The following is a 27118-nucleotide window of genomic DNA, read 5'->3' on the forward strand; positions in this document are numbered from 1 at the left end:
TTTGGGTAAATGTTACAAAAATAAAGCTATATTTGTATGTATTGGCACACTGATGTACAAAGCTGCACGGCCAGGGAAAGACAAACATAATTCACTCAAAAACATAATGGAATAATTTCACACACATGAAAGTAGGAAAAGTAGGCTACTTACTTTAGGAAAGCTACTCCTGATCCACCGTCTCGGCACTGCTTGCAGTTCTCTTTGATGCATTTATTGGGCAACAACAATAACAACATTATTTTAAGATGATGAATGGGGAGTTCCATCGCCAGAGGCCAATGGGGAGTTTCATGTTTATGTTGCTGACTTCCGAAACTGAACATTGAAGCTTTCAGATTTCGGCCCCATTTAAAGGCATCGGTAACCAAGATATCTTTGAAATCGCCAATAAACTCACTAATTAAAGATACGTTCACGCGTTTTATGGCTTGTCAGGTTTGACAACCACGGAATAGAAACCGAAAGCTAAGTAGGCTCGAGTTAGAAAGCTTGCTGGAGGCCGGTCTAAAAGAATATATCGGAACAATAAAACACACAGGATATGACCCCAGTCTAGATTGAATCGCTTTTTATCACGTTTCACACGTCTTTGTTTGGTACACACAGTGAAAAAACGACAAACATGAACCAAACCCATTGTTCAGATTTCCTTCGCCAAAACTAGCGGGCTCCGCCAGTTCTGGCCGGGCAACACGGGGAGGCTTAATGGCGGCTTCCTTAGTTTGACGGCAGCATCCCATGTGAGTGAGTAATCCTTAGAAGACTGTTGTAACCGCAACTTGGCCTTCGGGAGAGGAAAATCGGTTGCGCTGCGCATGCGCTAGAAGTGATGTCACGTGTCTTTCTTTGCCGCCGCCTTGCCGTCTGCTCGCTTCGCGTACGCATGCGCTAGCAGACAGCGGTTTGTTTGCTTGAGCTGCTTGAGCATGGCTTGAGGATGTGATTTGTGGTAGTGGTGAAGCAGCTTTGCCAAATATTCCGTTCAAGTTCCTCGCTGGATGTCCGGCTCGTCCGTCGATGTTCAATAGGTGAGGGAACGTTTCAGCAACGCCTGCGAGTTTCGTGATCGCGGTTCAAAAGGTGAAGGCATCTGTACAAAATTGTAAAATGGGCCGCTCTGTTACTACAGATGCAACAAGTGCCAGTCCACTTTTTCTCAGCTGCACCTTCTCAGTCCAGCAGCAGCACCAGGTGAATGTATAGGTACACAACTTCCAAGTGAATTAAGACGCACAAGTGTGTAGTGCTACTGAAGACTAACGAGACCAGACAACAACATGGCGGTGGAATTGCCAGGTCAGAGCGAGAGCTCGGGCTGAGCGAGGCAAGGCTATTTATTATTCGCACAAGTGCAATTCTGGTAAGTACGTCTCATGCTCTGTTACACTAGTACACACATACCATTCGCATTCAACGCCCTTATTTTGCATGTGTTGTAGCAAATGATTCAGTGGCATAAACCGGCAGGCTGGTGCGTAATGTACGCCCATAGTGTCGAGTTGGACTAATTCGGGTGGCGTGTTCGTACAGTCTGTGCAATCAGACTGTCTAATTACTACCTGTTCTATCTTAACACCGAAGTCGGCATATGAGTAAGAAATATCGTGGTTTCGACAATTATCAGTAATCTTTCGTTGTGCTTAATGATTCCTATTATTTTATACTTGTGTTTTTACTCAGAATTCTAATACTGTATTCTTAACTGGAGCAACAAAATTACGAAACACATGAGGATTGTGTTGAAACTGAGGACATTGCTTATTTTTACTGATTTCAGATTTTCAGGCATGGAGAGAAGAAATGCGCAGGATGCAGCCAAGAGTCATTTTACTAAAGGCACAGGGGTAAAAAGATCGAAAGATGGAAGCTTAAAGTGTTATTATATTTGTAACTGATCGGGTGCTTTTATAGAGAGGACACATCAAAGGAAATAAGGTCCATCAAATCACAAGGTTCCGTCAGGCGTGGGGACACCTGCCTTGCTGATATGTCTGCAATGTTCCAAACTGGCAAGGTCTCGTTTGTCTTCCAATCTTCCTATTATGCACATGATTTTGGGGCTGTCCCACACCCCACTGACAAAAACAGAGGAAGATGCAATAGAGGCGGCCCGTGCAGGCACTTGTAAAACACTATGTTGTACTGGAATGTCCTTTTTTTACCTTCAAGAAACTATTTGTTTATGTTAGGGAAACTATGTGACGGCATTGCACTCAGCGTACTATGCAGCTCAGTATTCGGGGTGTGCTGGATGGCACGTTTCAAAGGATCCAATTCACCTCACTACAAGGCAGTACTTGTACACCACCATGAGGGACTATAATATATGTTACGGTGAGAGGAAACACGACGACAATCAAAACAGTGTTGCCCTGTTCAGTTCTATCAGAGCCCAAACAAACAGTCCAGTGCTTTCCCTCACACACACAGGCAAGAAGGATGATCCTACTGTCTTTCAACGAGGGAATACTGACTTGTTGCAAGATGAGGATTTCTTGCTAGTTCTCATGACAGGCATGCAAAAACAGCTGTTAAGGCATTTGGGCACCAACAAAAGTGTGATGAACATAGGAGGAGCAGGAAAGCTAGCTGGTGTTGACTTGATGTTAATGCCGAAGTGTACACTTTTTTACCCTGTCTCTCTTGCACTTTGTGTATTAAATCTTCATTACTGGATTGTGTGTCTATGTGTTCGTCTCGTCCCGTGTTCGTCCTGTGTTTTCCCTCAAACTCAAGGCAATGTTAACATCCAAAGAAAAGTGTGCATAGATTCTACACATAGCACCACAGATGGGTCATTCGATGTGATAGTTGTGTACTGCCACTTCATACATTTTGGGTGATGGTTCAGGTGAAACACTTTACAGCAATGCATGCTCTCCTGCATTGACTTTTCAACTGAAGACAATATGCCCCATTTTGAGCTTGGTCTGGGGTATATTACAGCAGGTAAATACATTTAAGTGTGGTGACATACATACACATAACACACATAATTGGCAATTTGTATATCCTATAAAGTGCTCTGACCTGAGAAATATTGTAGAAAAAATTGTGTTAATATTCTGCCAATAAGAAGTGGAATAAACTTTCCACTCACTGCACTAGGCAGTTTGTTTTATTCTGTGTGTTTATATCTCTCCCGTACTGAGTACTCTCTTGCAATATAACGAGACAACTGCCCCCTGTCTGATTGTGTTGTTTTCTTCAGCTGCAACAGATGCTTTTTACCATGAAAATACTAACATCAGTTGGCATTGCACGCATAAAGCCTTGGTGAGCTCAAAGCCGCTGTGTGTATTCTTGTGAATGATTTATCTAAGGAAATGTACACCCTTCCAACAACCACGAGCAAACTCTTCATGACTATATAACGCATAATTATTTAATTAGACTAAAGGACAAATATATTGCCATCACACCAGCTCAATTGCAGTCTTTCGTTGTCATCAAAAGTATGGTGGCCGGGATACATGACTCTCATCAACATTCTGATAATGTAATCCACATACAATGCTCAGTCATTTTTAAATTTTTCATGCACATCAGTACGCCTTGTATATTCAAGTTTGCTTCTATCTTGTCTCATGCTAGCGTTAGCTATCCGTGCGGTAGCCAGAAAATATTATGGGAGGTTCTATGGGGACCTCCCAGATGCACTACCAAAGGTACGATCTTGGGGGTTTGAACCCGCCTGGCTATACCCCTGTTGGCTATGCTATGCTAAACATGCTGTGACACTACTGAACAAAAATTGCCAAACAACTCCGCTTTGTCTCAACAAAGATGCAAGGAGTTAAAACGGGTGCAGCTATGTTAAAGCCAACCACTGCAGAAATGCAAATAAGAACAACAGTTCTGGAACCTGATGTTCGAACAGCTACTGGGAATTCAGAAGATCATACTATATGCGTGAAAATAACTAGCACAATCACACATGTTTGTATGTTCATGTGTCTTGCCTCAGCAACTGAGTTCCAATGTATGCTTGATTGCATTTATTTAGCATTTGTTTCAAGAGAGGCAAAAGTCCTCAAGATATTGCAAATCTATATTGTAAATCTACTCAGTATTGGCCAGTTAGATCACACAACTTGGTTGATCCATTTTATCAAGCTTTGTTTCACACCTCAAGGAAACGCTCTTCGGTAACCTCAGTGAGCCAAACACGCAGTCCAGGCCCAGTTTTGGATATTTTTAATGGTCTCGTTAGCAATACATTGTTCCAAAATACCACAAATTCCAGCTGGACACCATATCAACGAGCCTGTTGCCTTGCACTTCATCGGAGCGGCCCCCTGCTGGCTAGCAGGAAGGTATCGAATAAGAAACAGGTGACTGGCTGTTCTGTGCACCTCTCAGTGTGTGTGGCCGCATCTGTTTGCTGCTAGGGTGTCACTCCCATAAAGAAATGCAACACTCCGGTGCTCCATAAACTTTTGTCCCAATCTGTTTGAATATTGATGCACAGATGGTGTGAAGAAAGCCATAGCAGCAGGGCAGTTTTCAAAAGCAGCTTTTCAACCAGATTCCAAGAGTGTGCCAAGCAGCAGGAAATACACCCAGCGAGAGGGTTTCTGTTGAATTCATGCTTAAGGACCTTCACATCTATATCATTTACTCATGAATGCAGCACTGTCATGTGACAACACATGACAGTCCATTAATGCTTTGAACATGAGTTGAGCTTTACCCTCTGGTTGGGCATGAGACAATGAATCTTTCAACAGCTCATGACCCATTTGGGGGTCATGACCCACAGTTTGAGAAACACTGCTCTACGCATTCGTTCCAACAATAATCTGGCATCCTTCAAAAACACCATCAAACAGGACTTTTCTGCTGATACGTAGGGTGACAGGCAATTACTTTTTGATTATGTGCATTTCTCTGCTGTGCAATATCTTTGCTATTTGTTTCTTATACTTGTCATGTGTTCTTGGTATTTCTGTTTCCCTCAAATTGTGTAGACATTTGCATTGACTGTGTCTTGGACTGTTCAACAGGGCTTGCCCAGTATCAGTATCAGAGTATACTGTCATGAAATAACAATAAAAACCTGAAAACTGAAAAAAAAATCATCTGAAACACATCTGTCTGACTGATTCCTCTAACAATCTCCTCACAAATGCTCGATGAATGATAGTTCATGTAACCACTCCTCTGGTTGCATGGCACAGAATATGCACCTTGAAGATGTTGTGGACAGAAACAAGCTGTAACAGGCCGAGGAAGTTTAGATGATGTGGTGAACCTATGAGTTTGTTGTTGCCTTGAATGGGCCATCATCGCTCAGAGGTAAAACTTATTTATGTTGACTACTGCCTTCAAAGTCTAACTATACTAAGGCATACTATAAATTACTATATAGTCTAACTATACTACTATAAATTTTTTGTTCTGCACTTTTCTTGGTACACCGGAGTTCACCCAAATGACTTTCTTAAGCATTTTTGCAAGAGCAGCCTTTTGGGAAGAAATAGGCAGCAAAATCTCAAATTGGAACACTGACCTTACCGAGCAGTGTTTGTTAGTTGTCGAGGTTGTACAATGTACAGCTTGGTACAAATGTTTACGGACCACCATGGTGTCACATTTCTCCATTGGAGTGACACCCTAGCATCAAACAAGAGCGGACGCACATACTGAGAGATACAAATTCTGAACTGCAATCTTTGGAAATTTGAAACTATATGCCTTAACTGTCGGCTCTGATCATGAGCGAGATGGGACCCCGGAGCATACGTCCCGTTATGTCCTGGAACTTTGCCAGTCTGGAACGCTGCAGACGAATCATCAATGCAGGTTACCCCACGCCTAACGGAACCTTATGATTTTATGGACCTTTTTCTTTGATGTTATTCTCTGTAAAAGCACCCGATCAGTTACAAATATAATAACACTTTAAACTTCCATCTTTCAATCTTTTTACCCCTGTGCCTTTAGTAAAATGACTCTTGGCTGCATCCTGCGCATTTCTTCTCTCCATGCCTGAAAATCTGAAATCAGTAAAAATAAGCAATGTCATCAGTTTCAACACAATCCTCATGTGTTTCGTAATTTTGTTGCTCCAGTTAAGAATACAGTATTAGAATTCTGAGTAAAAACACAAGTATAAAATAATAGGAATCATTAAGCACAACGAAAGATTACTGATAATTGTCGAAACCACGATATTTCTTACTCATATGCCGACTTCGGTGTTAAGATAGAACAGGTAGTAATTAGACAGTCTGATTGCACAGACTGTACGAACACGCCACCCGAATTAGTCCAACTCGACACTATGGGCGTACATTACGCACCAGCCTGCCGGTTTATGCCACTGAATCATTTGCTACAACACATGCAAAATAAGGGCGTTGAATGCGAATGGTACCTGCTGTAATATACCCCAGACCAAGCTCAAAATGGGGCATATTGTCTTCAGTTGAAAAGTCAATGCAGGAGAGCATGCATTGCTGTAAAGTGTTTCACCTGAACCATCACCCAAAATGTATGAAGTGGCAGTACACAACTATCACATCGAATGACCCATCTGTGGTGCTATGTGTAGAATCTATGCACACTTTTCTTTGGATGTTAACATTGCCTTGAGTTTGAGGGAAAACACAGGACGAACACGGGACGAGACGAACACATAGACACACAATCCAGTAATGAAGATTTAATACACAAAGTGCAAGAGAGACAGGGTAAAAAAGTGTACACTTCGGCATTAACATCAAGTCAACACCAGCTAGCTTTCCTGCTCCTCCTATGTTCATCACACTTTTGTTGGTGCCCAAATGCCTTAACAGCTGTTTTTGCATGCCTGTCATGAGAACTAGCAAGAAATCCTCATCTTGCAACAAGTCAGTATTCCCTCGTTGAAAGACAGTAGGATCATCCTTCTTGCCTGTGTGTGTGAGGGAAAGCACTGGACTGTTTGTTTGGGCTCTGATAGAACTGAACAGGGCAACACTGTTTTGATTGTCGTCGTGTTTCCTCTCACCGTAACATATATTCAGAGTTGTACGTAACTCGTTACAAGTAACTCGTTACCCAGTAACCAGTTACTTTTTTCGGTAACGAAGTAACGACCTAGTTACTTTTCTAAAAATTGTAACTAATAACGTATTCAGTTACAAAAATCGGTAACTCGTTACTCACGTTACTCGTTCCTTTCCTTCGTTTATGCTCGGCTTCAACATGGACGACATGGTCAGTTAGTATGTGGAAATTCCCGAAATCTCTACGCTTCTAACACGAGGTGACCTGACCTGGATGTTCAGCTCCTGGGAGCCTCTGGTCGACAGTCATTCTTTTGTTGAGTCCTGAGGTGACCGGCATGACGAATGCAGCAACACTTCCGGGTCGTGTCATTGACAATGAAAGCATTCTTGGAAAAATACCCTGGATTTGTTTGTGGGTGTGGCGTGTGGGTGTTATCTCCAAGCAGCTGCCAATGGATATACTAGAGTAACTAAGCTGGCCGAAACTCGGATCCTGAGATGGCATTGTCAATCTCTGCTAATTCGCCGTGTTGTTGTAAAGTGGGTCCACCGGACGTGGACCACAAAATCCCGGATTTATGATATGCAGCTTACGCGCGTCATTGACCTAGCAGCGTAACCCGGGAAGAAACCTTAGTCCCCGTATTTTCGCTCCCACCTCCACACTTGTGGGCTCCACTGAGGATCACTCGTTGGATTATAAGATGGCACAGACGATAATCACGTGGGTGTGGCCTTGGTTGGACGAGACGTTCAGGGTGAAGGCGGCAAAAGGTGACGGGAATGTAGTATTTTAGTGTCTTCTTTGCCTTCCCAAACTAAAATGGCCGAGTGCATCCCACTCGTCGTATTCGAATTTGGAGGAGCGTGCTCAGGTAAGCGTCTTGAATATTTTAGTTAGCTGTAGTAGTTACCGTATCGAGGATTACACGTTAAAGGCACTGCTTTCCATGAATCAATCGAATACCTCGTGGAGCCAATGCCGTGTTGTGAGGCGAGAGAACCTTTGTTGATTTGGTGGCTAACAACGGGAGGGAGGGGGGGGGGGGTGTTGTTACTGAACGAAAGGAAAGGTTAGCCATGCAAAGTACCAGCTTATACAACGGCTTGTAGACGTTGCTGTAGCATTTATCAGTTTTATCAGAACATATCGTATATATCACATATTTATCTGATCATAAACGCACAATATCGCGCTGACGTCGTGTAGCCTCCTAACCGTGGTGCCAAAATAAGAGAATAAAAGCAGCTGTTGACCTTGAATTCACAGAACAACAAAAGAAGGAAAGTCAGCCTCGCTACTACTCAGGCGCATCCAACACATGCATCAAACAAATGTGGCTGTATTTGATGCAACCATGCATTTCCACAGCAATTTTTCAGTCTTGCCACACAGGCTCTCTCGAGCAAACGCACCAAAAATAACCGATGGCCATTTCGCGTACCAAGTGAATTCCATGGAAATTGTCGGACCAAATAAAGCACGTGTCAATTTTGACATGGTTGTGGCTCTGTAATAGCATGGTAACGTAAAAGTAACTCGTTACTGTCGAGTAACGGGAACGCGTTCCTTTTGTTACTTTGGTAACGGGTAACGTATTTAGTTCCTTTTTTTTCGTGGTAACGAGTAACGGTATTTAGTTCCTTTTTTTCGGTAACGTGTACAAGTCTGCATATATTATAGTCCCTCATGGTGGTGTACAAGTACTGCCTTGTAGTGAGGTGAATTGGATCCTTTGAAACGTGCCATCCAGCACACCCCGAATACTGAGCTGCATAGTACGCTGAGTGCAATGCCGTCACATAGTTTCCCTAACATAAACAAATAGTTTCTTGAAGGTAAAAAAAGGACATTCCAGTACAACATAGTGTTTTACAAGTGCCTGCACGGGCCGCCTCTATTGCATCTTCCTCTGTTTTTGTCAGTGGGGTGTGGGACAGCCCCAAAATCATGTGCATAATAGGAAGATTGGAAGACAAACGAGACCTTGCCAGTTTAGAACATTGCAGACATATCAGCAAGGCAGGTGTCCCCACGCCTGACGGAACCTTGTGATTTGATGGACCTTATTTCCTTTGATGTGTCCTCTCTATAAAAGCACCCGATCAGTTACAAATATAATAACACTTTAAGCTTCCATCTTTCGATCTTTTTACCCCTGTGCCTTTAGTAAAATGACTCTTGGCTGCATCCTGCGCATTTCTTCTCTCCATGCCTGAAAATCTGAAATCAGTAAAAATAAGCAATGTCCTCAGTTTCAACACAATCCTCATGTGTTTCGTAATTTTGTTGCTCCAGTTAAGAATACAGTATTAGAATTCTGAGTAAAAACACAAGTATAAAATAATAGGAATCATTAAGCACAACGAAAGATTACTGATAATTGTCGAAACCACGATATTTCTTACTCATATGCCGACTTCGGTGTTAAGATAGAACAGGTAGTAATTAGACAGTCTGATTGCACAGACTGTACGAACACGCCACCCGAATTAGTCCAACTCGACACTATGGGCGTACATTACGCACCAGCCTGCCGGTTTATGCCACTGAATCATTTGCTACAACACATGCAAAATAAGGGCGTTGAATGCGAATGGTATGTGTGTACTAGTGTAACAGAGCATGAGACGTACTTACCAGAATTGCACTTGTGCGTCTTAATTCACTTGGAAGTTGTGTACCTATACATTCACCTGGTGCTGCTGCTGGACTGAGAAGGTGCAGCTGAGAAAAAGTGGACTGGCACTTGTTGCATATGTAGTAACAGAGCGGCCCATTTTACAATTTTGTACAGACGCCTTCACCTTTTGAACCGCGATCACGAAACTCGCAGGCGTTGCTGAAACGTTCCCTCACCTATTGAACATCGACGGACGAGCCGGACATCCAGCGAGGAACTTGAACGGAATATTTGGCAAAGCTGCTTCACCACTACCACAAATCACATCCTCAAGCCATGCTCAAGCAGCTCAAGCAAACAAACCGCTGTCTGCTAGCGCATGCGTACGCGAAGCGAGCAGACGGCAAGGCGGCGGCAAAGAAAGACACGTGACATCACTTCTAGCGCATGCGCAGCTCAACTCATTTTCCTCTCCCGAAGGCCAAGTCTTTGGATGAGCTCTGGTGACCTGCATGGAGGCTCCCTAGTGGACAGCAGAGCCGAGTATGCCAAAGGGAGTCTGGCCATTAATGGGACCTGCCTATACCTGTAGCTCCACCCACTTTTTAAGCTCTCTGGCCAATCATGAGGCAGAATACAGTTGGCTATTAACCCCAGGCTATCCAAGCTTTAAATTACCTCTATTCACTGGGTGCCGACATTTTCGGGAAACTGGATTTGATTGGATTGAGTAGGATATTCCCTGACGACCAAGCAATATAATGGATTTTGCGTCCACTTTTAACGGCGCCATCTGGATGGAGAGGGGCATGTCGGGAAGACGCAGAATAGCAGAAGGGCAGAAGTAGCAAAACACCGTGTAGCAGAAGCAGTAGTGTATGCTAGCAGATTGGCTGGTAGAACGGCTAGTTGGAACAGACTGCCGGTATTATACGTAATTTAACTATAAAACATAACATGATTGAATCAAGCTTGGGCAAAGGTGTGTACATGAATAAAAGTATGTCATAAAATTCAAATGTTCGGCAATCCGTAGCGTTTTTCTTGCTATTTGCCTGTGGTTGCTGTCGTTACTAGGCCTAACAAGAACGACGAAACATGTTATTTTCAGGTAAACATCGACACTGGAGCGTAATTTAAAGGTGAGTTGCAAGATAATTGCAACAGAATGTACACTTGCGGAATAAAATTGACGTAATTTGTGAAAAGAATTGGTCATGAAATCCTCGCTTCGCCGTTCCAAGCTACGCCGCCATTTTCGGGAAAATTTTGTTGTCATGGCGGCCCATATAGAAAACAGCAGCCAATGAAAAAAGCTCAAATTGATTGACAGGTCTTTGGCTTTTTTTAACTTTTTTCTACTTTTTTAGTCTCCTCCTAATGGCCAGACTCCCTTTGGCATACACGGCACTGGTGGACACTAGGGAGCCTCCATGTGCGTTCCCTTTTCAGGGAGGCGACAACTCCGTCGTCTGCTACGAGCGCCGCCATCTTGACTCCCACATCGCATTGGGCGTCAGCGGCGGGGTTGCGTTTGTCTCGATCTTTCGCGACAGGAAGAGGGTAAAAGCGGAATGAAGGTAGCTGGCGTGGCAAAACTGTCATATATGCTAGTAGAGCTGGTCATGGGTTGTAAAGTATGTTGTTAATACTTTGTAACGTTTGTCTAAACACATCACTGCACCTGCACACGCAGTCGTGTCTGGACCAACGATTTACAATAGTAAACATGGGAATGTGTATAGACAACAGTAATATGTTAATTGCAAGCAGATTTTATTACATCTCATTCAATAGAATAGAATATGAATAGAAAGAAAAAAAATGGAAACGTAGGTCGCACTGGTGCCGTTTTGCTTGAAAACGATGTTGTTTTACCGACATGCTCCTGTCGCAAGTGCACCCTCAATCGCAGTTGTACAAATTTGTCCACGATCACATGATATAGTTCTTCTTTGTGCTGGTCACAAGCCGGAAGATTATTGTCCACGTTATTATGAATAAAAGTCGACACAGTCTGGAAAGGTGAGTGCATCGCATAAATTCGTTTCGAAGCAGATATCGCCCTGAATGCCTCTACACATTGTATGCTGCACGCAGCCCGAAATATACCGAAGATTCATTGCACCACGTACGTGTTCACGAAGCTCAATGAGCTTGTTGTGGCTTTCCGGAGATTTAACGTAATTTAATTTAATTTAACATAAATAACCACTGAGCAACCGGAATACACGGTACACACTGCACGCTGCAAAGGTGCTTGCTTTCCTCGAACACGTACGAGCTTCTTGTTTGTTCCCATTCTACTCTCTTTACTTGCGCGAGCGAAACCTCTTTCCGCTTTTTCGGTGCTGGGAAGCGATACAAACGCGCACCTTTCCGAGAGTGATTGGCACTTGTGCTGTGCACTTGGGCACACAGCACCCTGGAATTTTGCTGCACGACGTATCATGCGAGCAACGCGCATTGCAGATCTCCACGCACGGTAGTCTTCGTCCACCAACCGAATGTATTTGCTCATTCAAATAGGAACTGCTCAAACAAGAGCGAACGCTGGTTCGCGACCTAGCTCTTGAGCCGACAGATCAACGACCTCATACCAACAATACGGAGATGAACTGAGCCCTAGCAGTGGTTCTCAAAGAAATAGAGAAAAGAAAGATGGAGCACTTTCATGCGTACTAAAGTGCAATGCAAAAGAACTGTGACCCGAACGTGGTACACGCAGAAAAAATGGGACGGAACACTGGTATTACCCGAGGAAATGACTTGTGGAACGACCGATTTCAGCAATAATAGAGGCAGTTCTGACACGCTTGTTGGACGCTGGATTTAAAATTCCGGAGGGATGAGTTGCGATATTTGTTCCCAAAACATACAATGACGCTAAGATACAGAAGAAATGGAATCACTTGCGTGTACATGTGCCGGATGGCCGCTCGAACGCGCAAAATGCACAGCAGGCAATGGGCAGCGCGTAGCAAGTTGGGAGTCAAAATGCGCGCTCCACGCGAGGGTGAGGAGGAAAGGCGGCGTTGGCACGGTTAAAGGGTGTCTCCTCCCTGAAAAGCGGAGAGGCCGCAGCAGCCCATGGAGGCTCCCTAGTGGACAGCGACGCCTTGCGCCCTCTCGCGGCCGTTGAGTGCAACTTGCCGCCAAGACAACAGAAAAGTGCTGTAGCAGCTGTTCTATCCAATGTATCGTAATATTCCCGAAGATACACGTTCTGCCATCTATTCTAAGCTTATACAAACGAAAAATATTACAGATGGGACGAATTCAGAATTTCTCGAATCCAAATCCAAGGAAGGTTCTGGGAATCCTCGAATCTTTTCTTTAAAAAGAGTTTAGAAAGCCAGGGTAAAAACTCTTCTACTGAAAAGTGTTTTGAAGCAGAATTTGATATCTCTGTCTAACAAAAAACAAATTTCGGGATCAGATATACTCACGCAGTCAGCACAAATTGTTGCAGTGACATTGCATCAATATTGCCGTGCAATATTGATGTTATATGTTGCTAATGACCGCTTTCGTTATGCTTATGCTGCAACGATGTTATTGAAACAACATTGCAAAAATGTGACATTGCAATACTGATGTGACATTGCTAATGGCCGGCTTCGTGATTGTGTGAGTCGTCGAATAAATTTTCTCAAACACAACATTGCAAGAAATGTGATATTGCAATGTTGGTGTAACACTGCCAGTAACCAGTTACTTTACAGCGTAGCAACGTTACAAAAACACCGGAGGATCACTACGGTCTTGGTGATATACAGGGTGTCCCTGAAAACGTGTCATTGAATTATAATTAAAAAACTACGACAGCTAGAATCATGCGGTCAACGGCATTTGATCTTACTAGATTTTTGCCAACTCCAGATGTGAATGTCATGTATCGTAAGTTTAATTATGTAAGCATTTGCGATCTGAACTCGGAAATTTGCCAAGTAAAGGTCACTTTTTTACCCCACCAATATGAAGAGCGTGCCGAATTCACTCAAGTTCATGATAATTGACAGTGATATTCATGAGCTATTCCATTGGAAAGAATAGCCGAACATCATGTTTTTCGTAGCACCGAACCATAACGCGCGACGACTTTTTGAGCGCAATCGCTCTCAGTCCGACGAAAGGAGGTTCCAAACTCAGCCCACAGACTGATAGTAGAAAAAGGGACAGTTCCTGAAATTGGGAGAGGGAAAGTGCGATCCCAGCGAACGTCGAACGCGATAAGCCATACCTGTGTTATCCCTTTTACGTTGCAGGTGTGGGCTGGGTTTCCAACCTTCTTTCGTCGGACTGACAAGGATTGCGCTGAAAAATTTGTCGCGCGCTACCTCCGTAGAGCATAATGTTCGGCTATTTTTTCTGATAAGATAGCCCCTGAATATCCCTGTCAATTATCATTAATTTGAGTAAATTAGACACGCTCTTCGCATTGGTGGGGTAAAAAAAAAAGTCACTTACTTGGCAAATTTCCGACTTCAGTTCGCAAAAATTTACATAATTAAACTTACGTTACACGACATTCACATCAGGAGGTGGCAAAAACCTAGTTAGAACAATATATTATTAGGGGACAACGAGGTGGTCTCATTCCCATACTTCCACTGCTCCTCTCAGGGCTATCAAGTCTCGTGGCGGGAGTCGCCGGGCGAGCGATATCCAAAGCCATCGGTCATGGCTCATAGAATAGAAATAGGTGAAGTTCTGAAATCTAACGATTCGGACGATGTAAAAGTGGGCAAAATACTGGAAGCCCTCTATTACTTGCTGAAGCGCGGTCACTATCATCATCCTCCTCCTCCTCTGGAACCTGTCCATTCGGAGCCCGAACCGGAACCCAATCAATTCGATTTTAATCTTCTACCCTCCGGTTCTACCCTCCTTGATAAAGCACGTGCAAAATCTGTGGTAAAAGAATTGAAGAAAGTTTTCACTTGGCAGGCGGAGTGCTAGTATATAGAGGGAAGCGAATCAATCGCTCAAACATTGTGGCTCTCGTGAGCTACTTAGCACGTCGTAGCGCGCTCATCAAGAAACCCAGTTGGTACAAAAAAGTATCGAAAATTATAAGCACTCTGAAAATACACCGAATTGCTCGCTGGAGCAAATATGGGGCCTTATAGAAAGATCAAGGAGGTTAGGTGGAGTGGATCGTACCGACGTTATCACAAGCTCACGCGCGCAGAGGCCATCAAACAGCTGAAAAAAGAAGATGCTTACACCCTTCACAAGCCAGTGAAGAAAAAATTTAAGCGGCGCTCCGCCATCGCAACTCACGTGCGGGATTTATATCAGGCAGACCTTCTGGATATGCGTAAATATCAGAAATTTAACAAGGGCTTCAGGTACATCTTAACGGTCATAGATATGCTATCGAGGTACCTGTACATGGTCCCCATTCTCACAAAGCGCCCGCAAGAAGTAAAGAAAGCTTTCCACCGAGTTTTCCGTCATGGAATTCCGAAGAATCTGCTCACGGATCGCGGAAGCGAATTTTGGGGTCCCCCCATTCGTCAGTATTTTCAGTCACTACTAAATCACTATAGCACACAAAGTGGATATACGACGTGGATATATCCTTCCTGTCCTTCTTCCAGACTGACACTGCATTTAGAGGTATCGTCAAAAGATACATGCTATTGGCATCTGTTCACGATCAGGGAGTAGAGGATTTGCGACAATTTTTAATGAGTCACTTTCACGATATGGTCGCTATATTGAGAGCGCAACGAATACCCTTTAGGTTTTGCATTTGTTCGGATGTTTTAATGGTAAAGGAAACTCGTGGGGAGATAATTGAGCACATCGCCCACTTTATGGCGTTTGCTCGTGAAGTCCACAGCGACGGAGCCATCGCGAATACCCTAATGGACGTGATTCAAGAGTCCACGGGGCGCGTCGAAAATTATCAGCGGGAAGGGAGTGGGTTCGTGTCTACCGACGTCCAAAACGTTCAAATATGTATTTCCGCGGTGAAAATGAAAAAATTCGGATGCAATGGGACACTTCCCGATCATTTGGCTAAACGCAGGAACGTGCTAACGAATATTCATATACCGGCACGTAAGGAGGGTGAGTGCTTTAAATACAATACGCTTGCCCTCCTGCACCCGCAGGAAAGGAATTCATGGAAAAAATGTGAAAACTACGCAGCGGAGTACTGGTTGCCTAGCCGCTTCCCCGTTTCCTATTCTGATCTGGACGAATTCGAAGACAAAAACAAGATATCCATGTACGTATACGAGTACGTCGATCAGGGAGTGCACGTGTCGCGGTCCCCAAAACTCGAGTATGAAAAGAAAATTTACTTATTGGCTATAGACGAGCATTTTTTTGGAATCAAGTCCCTCAACGCTTGTTGACGACCAGAAGTAACCATTTCGTATGCGAGCGTTGCACGCGCTCTTTTGTGAAGGAAGAGAGCATGGCGAAACATCTTCGCCTGTGCGCGGACGTAAACGAAATCATATTGGAATTTTGCGAACCGGGCAAAAACTTTGTAGAATTTACTAAAATACAGTACAAGCAGCAGTACAACTACGTCGTCGCGTTGGACACGGAGAGCGTTCTCGCGCCCAGTGGTGTTGGCATGCAGCGTCACGTCACCTCAAGCTTCTGTGCCGTGCTCGTGTGCACCCACGACTCGAAGATGATGCGCATCAGGACGCACCACGGTGAAGATTCCGCGAGGCAGTGCGTCAGAGCTTTGATGGAAATGCGGGACGAGATGATCGCCCTGAATGCTTGTCCCGCCGAAATGGTGCTGAATGGTGAGCAACGAGCACGGCACAGAGCCGCCACCCACTGCGCGTACTGCGGGCGGGAGTTCGCGCAAGATCTACCCCGCGTCCGGTACCACGACCATTCCAAGCGTTGTACTGCTGGCGAGACAAATTACATCGCGACGCTGTGCAACCCCTGTAACGTGGCGTGCACGACGAGGGAAAAACTGCCCATCATGGTGCACAATCTGGCCTACGATTTGGCCGGACTGCTGCGGGAATTTCACCTTCTCGGGTGGAAGCGAGCTAGCTTCATCGTGGCCAGTTCCATGGAAAAAACCCGATCGTTCGAAATTGGCACCTTCCTATTCAGAGATACCATGCAGTACCTAAATTCGTCGCTGGGAGAGCTTGTGAAAACCGTCAAATCTATGGGGGGCGCAGAGGCGGTCCAATGCCTGAAGCAAGTATTTGGAGACGACTACGAAATTTTGCTTCGTAAAGGTGTATTCCCGTACAGCCACGTTAGCTCGTTCGCAGTCTATGACGAATTGGCTATGCCGGCAAAATCCGTCTTCTGAAACGATCTGACGGGGGAGGATATAAGCGACGAAGACTATCAGTACGCGCATCACGTATTTGAACGTTTTGGATGCTCGAATCTGAGGGATTATAATGCATTGTACCTGAAAACGGATGCCCTCTTACATGCTGACGTAATGCAGCACTTCCTATGCCTGTGCTGCGACACGCGCAGTTTGGAATTGCTTCATTGCGTTTCTCTGGCGTCCTATTCGTGGCAATGCGCCCTAAATTACACGCGGGCAAAATTGGAGCAGATCATTGACGAGGACATGTACCGGACCATCGAATCGGGTGTTAGAGGTGGGCTCTGTCAGGCAAGCAGACGTCATTTACGGGCTAACAACCCGTTGTGCAGTGGCTACGATCCCGATAAAGAGGAGGTGTACCATATCATACATAGATCTTTACAATCTTTACGGATCTAACAATCTTTACGGATTCAGTATGATAAAACACCTCCCCGTCGGCGATTTCGAATGGCTCGAGGATTTTATCTCCGTGAATTTTATGCGTCACCCCACGGATTCGGACGTGGGATACGTGTACGTGTGCGACTTGGAGTATCCAAAATCTATCCACGCGTTGACGCGGTACTTCCCCCTGGCTCCCGAGAAGGAGGTCGTCCCGAAGGAATGGCTCTCACCATTTCAGCGGGGGCTCCTCGAAGAGTTAATATATCAGCCAGCGAACAGCAAAAAGCTGCTGCTCACGTGCAAGGAAAAGGTCGAGTACGTTGTTCACTACGCACTGCTCGCGCTCTATTGTAGACTGGGCATGCGGGTGACGAAAATTCACCGAATTCTAAAATTTCGACAGGCACCATTCCTGCGTCCCTACATCGAGGGCAATGTTGCCAGACGCGTCGCCTCGAGCACGACGTTCGAGAAAAATTTCTATAAAATCTCAAATAATGCGGTTTCGGGCGTACGCTACTAAATAAATTTAATATGCGGGATATTCGAGTAGCCTTCGATGAGGAGACGGCGAGTCGCCTCGGGAGTCGGGCGGAATGCGTACGAATGGAAATTTTGTCCCCCGATTGCGTCATGTACGAAATGCGCAAAAGAAAAGTATGATGCGATTTCCCCCTGCAGATTGGCTTAACGATTTTAGAACTGAGTAAGTTAACCATGTACTCGTTCTACTATGAAACCCTGCTGAGCAAGCTCACTTGACCGGTGATTACCTGCTACTTTGACACGGATTCTCTGATCCTCGGCCTATTCTGCAAGGACTACGAAGGTCAGTTACGTGCGATCGTCGACGACCATTTAGACTTGTTTTCCTTCGATCGTGATCATCCGCTGTACATCGAGAGGAATCGCGGTAGGCTTGGCGCGTTCAAAAGTGAAACGGGTAGCATACCCATCGAGGAAGTAATATGCTTGAAATCCAAAATGTATTCCGTCAAATTAACCGGGGGAAAACAAATTGCAAGAGCTAAAGGGGTCAAAAAGAACATTGTGCACAAACACCTCTTCCACGATACGTACCACGATACCCTATTCAAGCACGCTAGCGTATCGCACGAACAGGTGTCAATAGTGGGAAAGAAACAGTGCATGTACACCATCAGAAATGTGAAAAGAAGTCCAATGGCGTACGATGACAAACGATATCTCTACAATGACGTGGACTCCTACCCGTAGGGAAGCTGCGAATATGGTAAGCTCGAGTGGATGACGTAGATAGCGGGATTTCAGCTGGCATTCTTTCCCCCGCACAGATAATGCAGAGGATGAGTAGGAGTAGCGTCATTTGACCTGCGTCACTGGAAGGATGTGGCACCTCGTTCTCTTCTCGCTCGTCTCGTGCGCGCTGGCGCTTGACGCCGGCAACTGTACTGCAAGCATCAAGCTGTAGAAGGATAAAGACACGTACGCGCACGAATGCCCTGGCGACATCTTGGCCATCAGAGAGTGGCACGTGGTACCTATGCGGTGTGGCATTAACCTGAACAGGAACGCTACTAAATTGTACGTGCCTTCACTCGCTGGACATGAGCGACAGCTACGAAGATATCCAGTGCACGTGGAAGTGCCAACTCACGGAGGACGAAATTTTTCTCAGCCACTGTCTCGGGGACGTCTACATGATCCGTCACTTCCATGGAACCACGCCCAGCATAAAAGGAATCAACCTCTCCAAGACCGCCATGCTTTTCCTCAAACATGTACTCAATAAACGTTAAAGGTATTGTTATTATCCTATCTGTTTGATCTCGTAGAGCTACCCGAGATAGAGACACCCGATTGGGTTAGAACTATCTGAAGCCTCCGCCGAGCGATCCGCGCACCATCTGGCTGGTGAAAGCTATGTTTGGTAGGCCAATCAGGACCTGCTAGCCATTATGGCTGGCTGAGCGGGTACCAATCAGTGGCGCTGGCTAATTAGCATAGAGGCTCAGCGTGCGCCAATCAGCGTAAAGTGGGCGGAGCCAAAGTAATTAGCATAAAGGGGCAGTGCTATGATGAACCAATCAAGGATCAGTAGGTTTAGCGTGGGCCAATCAGCGTGAAGTGGAGGAGAGCCAAGTAATTAGCATAAAGGGGTGGAGCTACGGTAAACCAATCAACGATCAGTAGACTTAGCGCGAGCCAATCAGCGTGAAGTGGGTGGAGCCAAGCCGACTAATTAGCATAAAGGAGCAGAGCTACGGTTAACCAATCAGTGATCAGTAGGCTTAGCGTGGTAGCCAATCATCGTGAAGTGGGTGGAGCCAATGGCGACCAATCAGATGGCTTTGGAACTGGCTTGTGTTGGATTCCAACTGGATTGGGTCGGCTTAGAACTTTATTTTGTTGGCTTACAAGTGGATTTTGGCTTAGAATTGGATTACAATTGGATTAGAACAGGAATTCCTGGAATTGGATTAGAAAAAGAACGTCGTTTTGCGTAACAGCGCCCTACTACTAATACAGTATGCTTCATATTCAGTAATCGTCCTACTCCTGGACAGACTTGAGGAGAATGGTGCCGACATTCGTCTGGAAAGCCTACCGGGAAGCTCTGGGAAAACCGCAGACAGCACCCGTGTTCGAACCCGTGTTCCCTCCCAGTCTTTGCACCGAAGGCAATCGTTCTACACTCTCAGAAAAAAAGGGTGGAGTAGTTACACCTTTTAGGAGGTAATAGTTGTCGCATATGTTGTGCCTAAAATGTTGCAAAGTTCTACCTGCTACCTCACTCCCTGCCACGAATGATTGATTGATTGATTGATTTTATTTAAAGTGCCCACAAACAGCTGTGGCCTTTAGTGTGGTGCACGAAACACAATACATACTCTATATACAACAGGGAACTACACATGCATAATGCTGGCTAATTAAAGATTCCAAGATAACTAAATTAAGAGAAAGAGATAGGGTTACCGCTTCTGATTTGGTGAGCGAGGGGGGCGTACGCCTTTTTGTAGCAATTTAGATATATGATAATTGCATTTACCACCCTTTTACACCATTTATCAGACGCTATGTTGACCTATTATACGTAGTTTAACCTAGGCACGTAATTTGACCTAGGTGGTAACTGTAGAAGTTACCACCTTTTCACACCTGAATGTAGCCACTATGCCACGCGAGGGCTCAAGGGCTGTGGTCGCACTGATGCTGTGGAAGAACGCATATCTAGGGTCAGCACGCATTCACATGTGCGTAAAAACTGGATTGTAATTAATTTCAACTTCTCGGTCAGATTAATTTTCTCTTAGATTATGTTGTCCTCGTCTCGATCCTTTTGCCCATAGTCGTCTCCCACAGTGCGTCCGCAGTGTTGTCCCAGAATGTCTTTCACAGTCTGAATTAATTCTCCCCATAATGGTCACACTAATTGTAGTGTTACCTCACTGCAGCACATGCAACATTGCCTGACTAACATAATCGTAATGTTTCTAAAATGCATCGTATCAAAATGCTGCACCAACACTGAAGTAGAGGCATTGTGGTAACATTACATTTGTGCATGAAACGTTGCCGCAACATTTGAAAACGTCGTCAAAAACAAACTGATAAATGACGTGTGAACGTCACGGGAAGTTCCGAACATTTCATTCATTGTTTATTGGTGGCAAGTTCCGAACATTTCATTCATTGTTTATTGGTGGCAATTAGAGATAGAGCAATATTGTGCAAACATTGTTTTACTAAAGCACTCGGAGCAAGTGCCTCGGAAATGCTGCATGCAAAACGTGCAATATTGCAGCAGTATGTTTGTTTCGATGTTGCTGCAATGTTTCAGAGTTTGCCTAGAAGTAACATTTCTGAGGTGCGACGTTTCCTCAATGTACGTACAATGCGCAACATTGCTCTCGCAAGAGAATCACACTGTTAGCTCTACGCATCCTTCGAAATACAGCCGACACATTGATATAATGATAGTGCTGCAACGCCAAGATTAGGTCACTGATGCACTGTTTTGTGAGCAATGCTGTTGCAACATTGCATTAAAATTGATTGCCAAACACCACGTCAGCAATGTAACTGCGACATTTCTTTAGTGTGGCACATGCACATTGCTTCGGAAACAACATCACACTGTTAGCTCTACGCATCTTTTGAAATAAGGCAAACACACTGAAATAAAGCTATCGCACAATCGTTGAATTTACGTCGCCGATTAAGCGTTTTGGAAGAAATGCAATTGAAACATCATTGACATTGCTTGCAAACCATTGCATCCATAATGTAAACGTCACGCTACCTGAGTGCGCTATAAAACCTCAATCATCATCATCACATTACCTGAGTGTAACATATTCAGCATTGCTTCAGTAACATCATCGCAATGTTAGATTTACGCAATCTTTGAGACATAGCATGAACATTGAAGCAAGTATATTGCTACAGCGACGAATGCGGGCATGGTACATCACTGCAACACTTATAGGTTGAGGTAACATTGATGCAACACATTTGCAACACCTTGTGCTGTCTGGGCATATGCACCTTCCTAAGTGAAACTTATGTTGTTGTTCATAAGTAATGTAAGTAAGTTCATAAGTAAGTAATGTAATATGTTGTTCATCGACTAGAGGAAATACATAAACTCAAAAGGCTGAATTCCCCCCATAAAACTAGGAAGCAATCAAAGCAAAACCATGTTACTTTTAAACTTCTAATATCGTAGCGTCATGTTTGGAGGCGCTTGGAGCAGGCTTGGTGGCGCCAATTTTAAAACGCAAGAATCAAACGTGAGTAGGATAAATATATGTCCTATAGCCAAGAGTTTTCTCTAATCCAATTCCAATCCAATTCGAATCCAATTCTAAACCATAATCCAGTTCTAATCCAACACAAGCCAATTCTAAGCCATCTGATTCGCCGCCATTAGCTCCGCCCACTTCATGTTGATTGGCCCACGCTAAGCCTACTGATCTTTGATTGGCTGAACATAGCTCCGCTCCTTGATGCCAATTACTTGGCTCCGCCCACTCCACGCTGATTGGTGCAGGCGTATCGCTGAGCACAGCTCCGCCCCTTTATGCTAATTAATCGTCTCCGCTGATTGGTCCATTCTAAGCCTACTGATCACTCTCCTCATTTTCCAGGCTTTCTAAGCCCTCTGATTGGCCGTACCCAATTTAAGCCCTCCGATTATCCCGTTCTTAGCCCACTGATTGGCTGATTAAGCCCGCTGAACATAGCCTTTGTTAGCGCCCGCCAGATGGCGCGCTCGGAGCTTTATCTCATACGTCCAAACTTACCTTGTGCCACCAGATGGCGTGACTCAGGTGCATCAACTCTGCGCGGTTCCGCTTTGAGGCATCACACGAGTGAGAGAACTTCGTCGAGATGTGCTACCACATATCGCGCTCCCATTTCATCGCAAACAAGTTGCGGGACATCTTACGCGAAATCTTGGACGAGTACCTGTCGGCTTACAGGGAGCAATCACTGCGTGAGCTTCAGGAACTATGTCAGGAAGAAATAAGAGTCCTGGAGACGATAATCGATTGTGCTAGGAGCTATGGATTAAAATAAAGATGCATCACACCTCGCTACACAGTCTGCTCAAGTTATTCCATTATGCGCATGCAGTTCCAGAACCCCGCTCGAATTCTCATCTCCGGGGCGTCCATGTGTGGCAAGACGGTGCTCACGCAGAATATAATGAGACACCCCGAGTTATTTAGCATTCCACCGCAGAAGATACTCTACGTACGAAAGTATGCAGTTGGATGGGAAAAGGATTTCGACGGCTTGGAGTTTATGGACAGGATACCTGCAGATTGGGATGAACAATATCCCACTCTCATAGTTATTGATGATCAAATCACGAAGGTAGAGTCGCTGTTTGTGCGTGGTAGCCACCATAAGAATGCGTCCGTGATTCTGATCACACAAGCCTTGTTCTATCACAACGCCTCTTTTCGAACGATATCGCTGAACGCCAGTTGTATCATATTGTTCCGAAATGCTCGGTCCGTACAACAGATCGAAACCTTCGGACGTGAAGTATTTGGGAAACGGGCTCTCCTATTTTCTCGACGCACATAACCAGGCGATGAAGAAGGCGCACGGTTATTTAGTTGTGGATATTCACTCGCAAACACCTGCCTCTCATAGCCTGTGAACGGGTATATTACCGCACGACCGGCAGTTCCTGTTTACACCTGCCAAATGACGGCCGATCTTAGAAGACATCTCACGCTCCTCAAAGTATTGGCCACCAGCAAACCAGCGCACCGCGCAGAGTTACTTAAAGAGCTCAGCTGCGACGACATTCGAATCCTTTCGGAAATCTGTCTGAACATTCTACGCGGAAATATCCCACTTTCGATGGAACTTTATAAAAACTTGAAGCAACACAATAAAATCCTCCGCTTCCTCACTTACGAGTCGCTTCATAAGTGCCCCCGGCAGTTGAAGAAATATATTTGGCAACAACGAGGTGGTCTCATTCCCATACTTCCACTGCTCCTCTCAGGGCTATCAAGTCTCGTGGCGGGAGTCGCCGAGCGAGCGATATCCAAAGCCATCGGTCATGGCTCATAGAATAGAAATAGGTGAAGTTCTGAAATCTAACGATTCGGACGATGTAAAAGTGGGCAAAATACTGGAAGCCCTCTATTACTTGCTGAAGCACGCTCACTATCATCCTCCTCCCCCTCCTCCTCCTCCTCTGGAACCTGTCCATTCGGAGCCCGAACCGGAACCCAATCAATTCGATTTTAATCTTCTACCCTCCGGCGTTGATAAAGCATGCGCGAAATATGTGCTAAAAGAATTGAAGAAAGTTTTCACCTGGCAGGCGGATAATGTGCTAGTATATAGAGGGAAACGAATCAACCGCTCAAACATTGTGGCCCTTGTGAGCTACTTAGCACGTCATAGCGTGCTCATCAAGAAACATAGTTGGTACAAAAAGTATAAGAAAGTATAAGCTCTCTGAAAATGCACCGAATTGCTCGCTGGAGCAAATATGGGGCCCTATAGAAAGATCAAGGAGAAAGGGGTAGGTGGAGTTGATCGGTACCGACATTATCACAAGCTCACGCGCAGAGAAGCAATCAAACAGCTGAAAAAAGAAGATGCTTACACCCTTCACAAGCCAGTGAAAAAAAAATTTAAGCGGCGCTCCATCATGGCAACTCACGTGAGGGATTTATATCAGGCAGACCTTCTGAATATGCGTAAATATCACAAATTTAACAAGGGCTACAAATACATTTTAACGGTCATACGAGGGGTGTTCAAGTGAAACCGGGACTTTCTGTCTCCAGAGTGTACAAATGGCTGGCGCTACTTATTTTTCCTTCCTCTTCTCAGCGTTCACCACGTGGTGGTCCAAAGTTTGCGCAAAACAGAATACACGGACTGGACAAGATGGCCGACAATGAGGTGAGCGCGCACATCGAACAGCGAATTGTCATGAAGTTTCTCGTGAATGAAGGCGTAAAGTCATCTGAAATTCACAGAAGACTTCATGCTCATTATGGCCACGATACCAGGGATGGGACACTCCCGTTGATCGCAATGGGGACGTTTTTCGGGCAGCAGCAGCGCCAAATACGACCCCAGTGGTTGCAAGACCAATTCTGCGCATGCGCATTCGCTATGATTTTGGATAGGGCGCGGGTACCGCATTCGTTCGAGGACGCTGTTTTTCATGCTTATCCAACATGGCGGAGCGCTCTGCGGCCTCTCTGGTGCTGCGGTTCTGTGCCTTTCATTAATTATTCTACTGGTTTACGAGGCGGACGTCAGAAAGTGACAAACACAGATATTGGAACGGAAACACTGTGTTCATCAAGCTTATTCATAGATATGCAAATATGATGTCACTACTTTTCTCGAAATCGCTGCACAGGCGTTGCAAAAAAGTATAATTACATAGTTAACAAACACATCACAGGGTTTCTTTGCAACAAGTCTCTTCTGGAGCAGGCAGGCTTTGTGACTTGCTTTCCAGTATCATGAAGCTTGGCTTTCAGGCGGTTTTTATATATTTGCAAGGTTTTTTGGCTTGTCCAATGTAGATTTCCGTACGTACACAACGCTTCCGGGAAGGCAGTTTCGGTGCTCTGCACCTCGGAGGAGCTGAAAATAATCAAACCAATGTGAATCCTGCAATTCCTGTTTCTGCACGTACTAACGACCTTCGCAGAGATATGAGTATTCTTACCAGTGCGCTTCTGCTTGGCGTATATCCGTGTATCTATCTATGTCTATCACATCTGCGCAATGCAAAATCGCATAACAGTTCACACACACACCCAGGCACATTCATCATAACTCATAATTTTTCTACAGTTGCTTACTTTGAAAAATACAGGTTGGTACAAAGCGCACACTAACGCACCAGCTTCCACCTTTCACTGCTGCCACTCCAACGGTCAATGGTCGAAAGCTCGCGCCCAAAGTTTCGGATTGCTTGCTGGCGGTTGAAGGAATGTAACCACGTGACACACACATTCTAAATCGAAGAGAACAAGTTTACTCAAAAAACGTAGGCTCGCACTTTGTTCAGTTGTTGTAGAAGAAGTACACCTATTAAGTCGGGTTTTGTTTTCGTAATGAAGAAGTCTTGCGAAGTGATGGCGCCCCAATCGACACTACCGTGGCGACACACTTGGCGCAGCCGCGAAACTCTCGTAGTGACCCTCCTGTGACGATACACTTAGCCGCAGCAAAGCGTTTGAGTGGTGCAAACGGTTTCGAGACGGCTGTACATCAGTGCAGGACGATCCTGGCCGAGGCGGCTCAGAGCCCAGTGTCAGAGTTCCTGAGAACATCCAATTTGTGGAGCGCCTGATCCTCAAAGACAGACGGATAACATGTCTCGAACTGGTACCACCATCAATAGTGCATGTTACTGCCAGGTTCTCAGGGATGTGCATAAGGCGCTGAAGAAAAAGCGGCCGGGCCTCATCACGAAAGGAGTCCTCCTCCTTCAGGACAATGCACGCCCGCATCTCACGACACGCACCATACAGGAACTTGACTCGGAGTTGCTACCACATCCCCCTTACATTCCAGACCTCGCCCCTAGCGATTTCCATCTCTACAGGCCTCTGAAGGCGTTCCTTGGGGTCCGCCACGTCAGTTGCGACGACGAGGTCAAGAATGCGGTCCGATCATGGCTGCTACGCGCCAGTAAGGATTTCTACGGTGCTGGCACCCAAGCCCTCGTGAAACGCTGGGACAAGTACATTAGTGCAGCTGGAGGTTATGTTGAAAAATAAAGCTGATTTCTCGCCTGTAAGTTCATTTTACTTTTGCAAAAAATGAAAAGTCCCAGTTTGACTTGAACACCCCTCGTAGATACTCTATCAGGGTATCTGTACATGGTCCCCATTCGCACAAAGCGCCCGCAAGACGTAAAGAAAGATTTCCAACGAGTTTTCCGTCATGGAATTCCGAAGAATCTCCTCACGGATCGTGGAAGCGAATTTTGGGGTTCCCCCATTCGTCAGTATTTTCAGTCGCCACTAAATCACTATACCACGCAAAGTGGAATGAAGGCGGCCTCCTGTGAACGCGTGCAGAGAACAATTAGAGAAAGAATAGCCAGACATTTCACTAGTATGGGGAAGTCTAATTATATCAACGCGCTGCAGAAGATAGTGGCCGACTATAACGACTCGGTACACTCCGTCACGGGCGAAAAGCCGAAAAACGTGAATACCAGGAATGAAGTAGCTCTGTTCAACAGATTGAATCGTAAGACGACCCCGCGCGAG

The 27118-nt window shown here is 45.2% G+C and overlaps 1 protein-coding gene and 1 long non-coding RNA gene across 4 annotated transcripts in view; one reads left to right on the forward strand and one right to left on the reverse strand.

Moving 5' to 3' along the window:
• The window catches only part of LOC135391477 (transmembrane protein 94-like), a 587105-nt gene that overhangs the window by 477951 nt on the left and 82036 nt on the right, over positions 1–27118 (reverse strand). The gene's annotated exons all lie outside the window — the stretch shown is intronic.
• Positions 969–2568, forward strand: LOC135393081 (uncharacterized). The gene is made up of 3 exons (XR_010422436.1): positions 969–1031; positions 1133–1363; positions 1781–2568. It is a non-coding gene; the product is annotated as an uncharacterized LOC135393081 (long non-coding RNA).

The sequence above is a fragment of the Ornithodoros turicata genome, chromosome 4 (genome assembly GCF_037126465.1).
Source record: "Ornithodoros turicata isolate Travis chromosome 4, ASM3712646v1, whole genome shotgun sequence".
Taxonomy (NCBI): Eukaryota; Metazoa; Arthropoda; class Arachnida; order Ixodida; family Argasidae; genus Ornithodoros; species Ornithodoros turicata.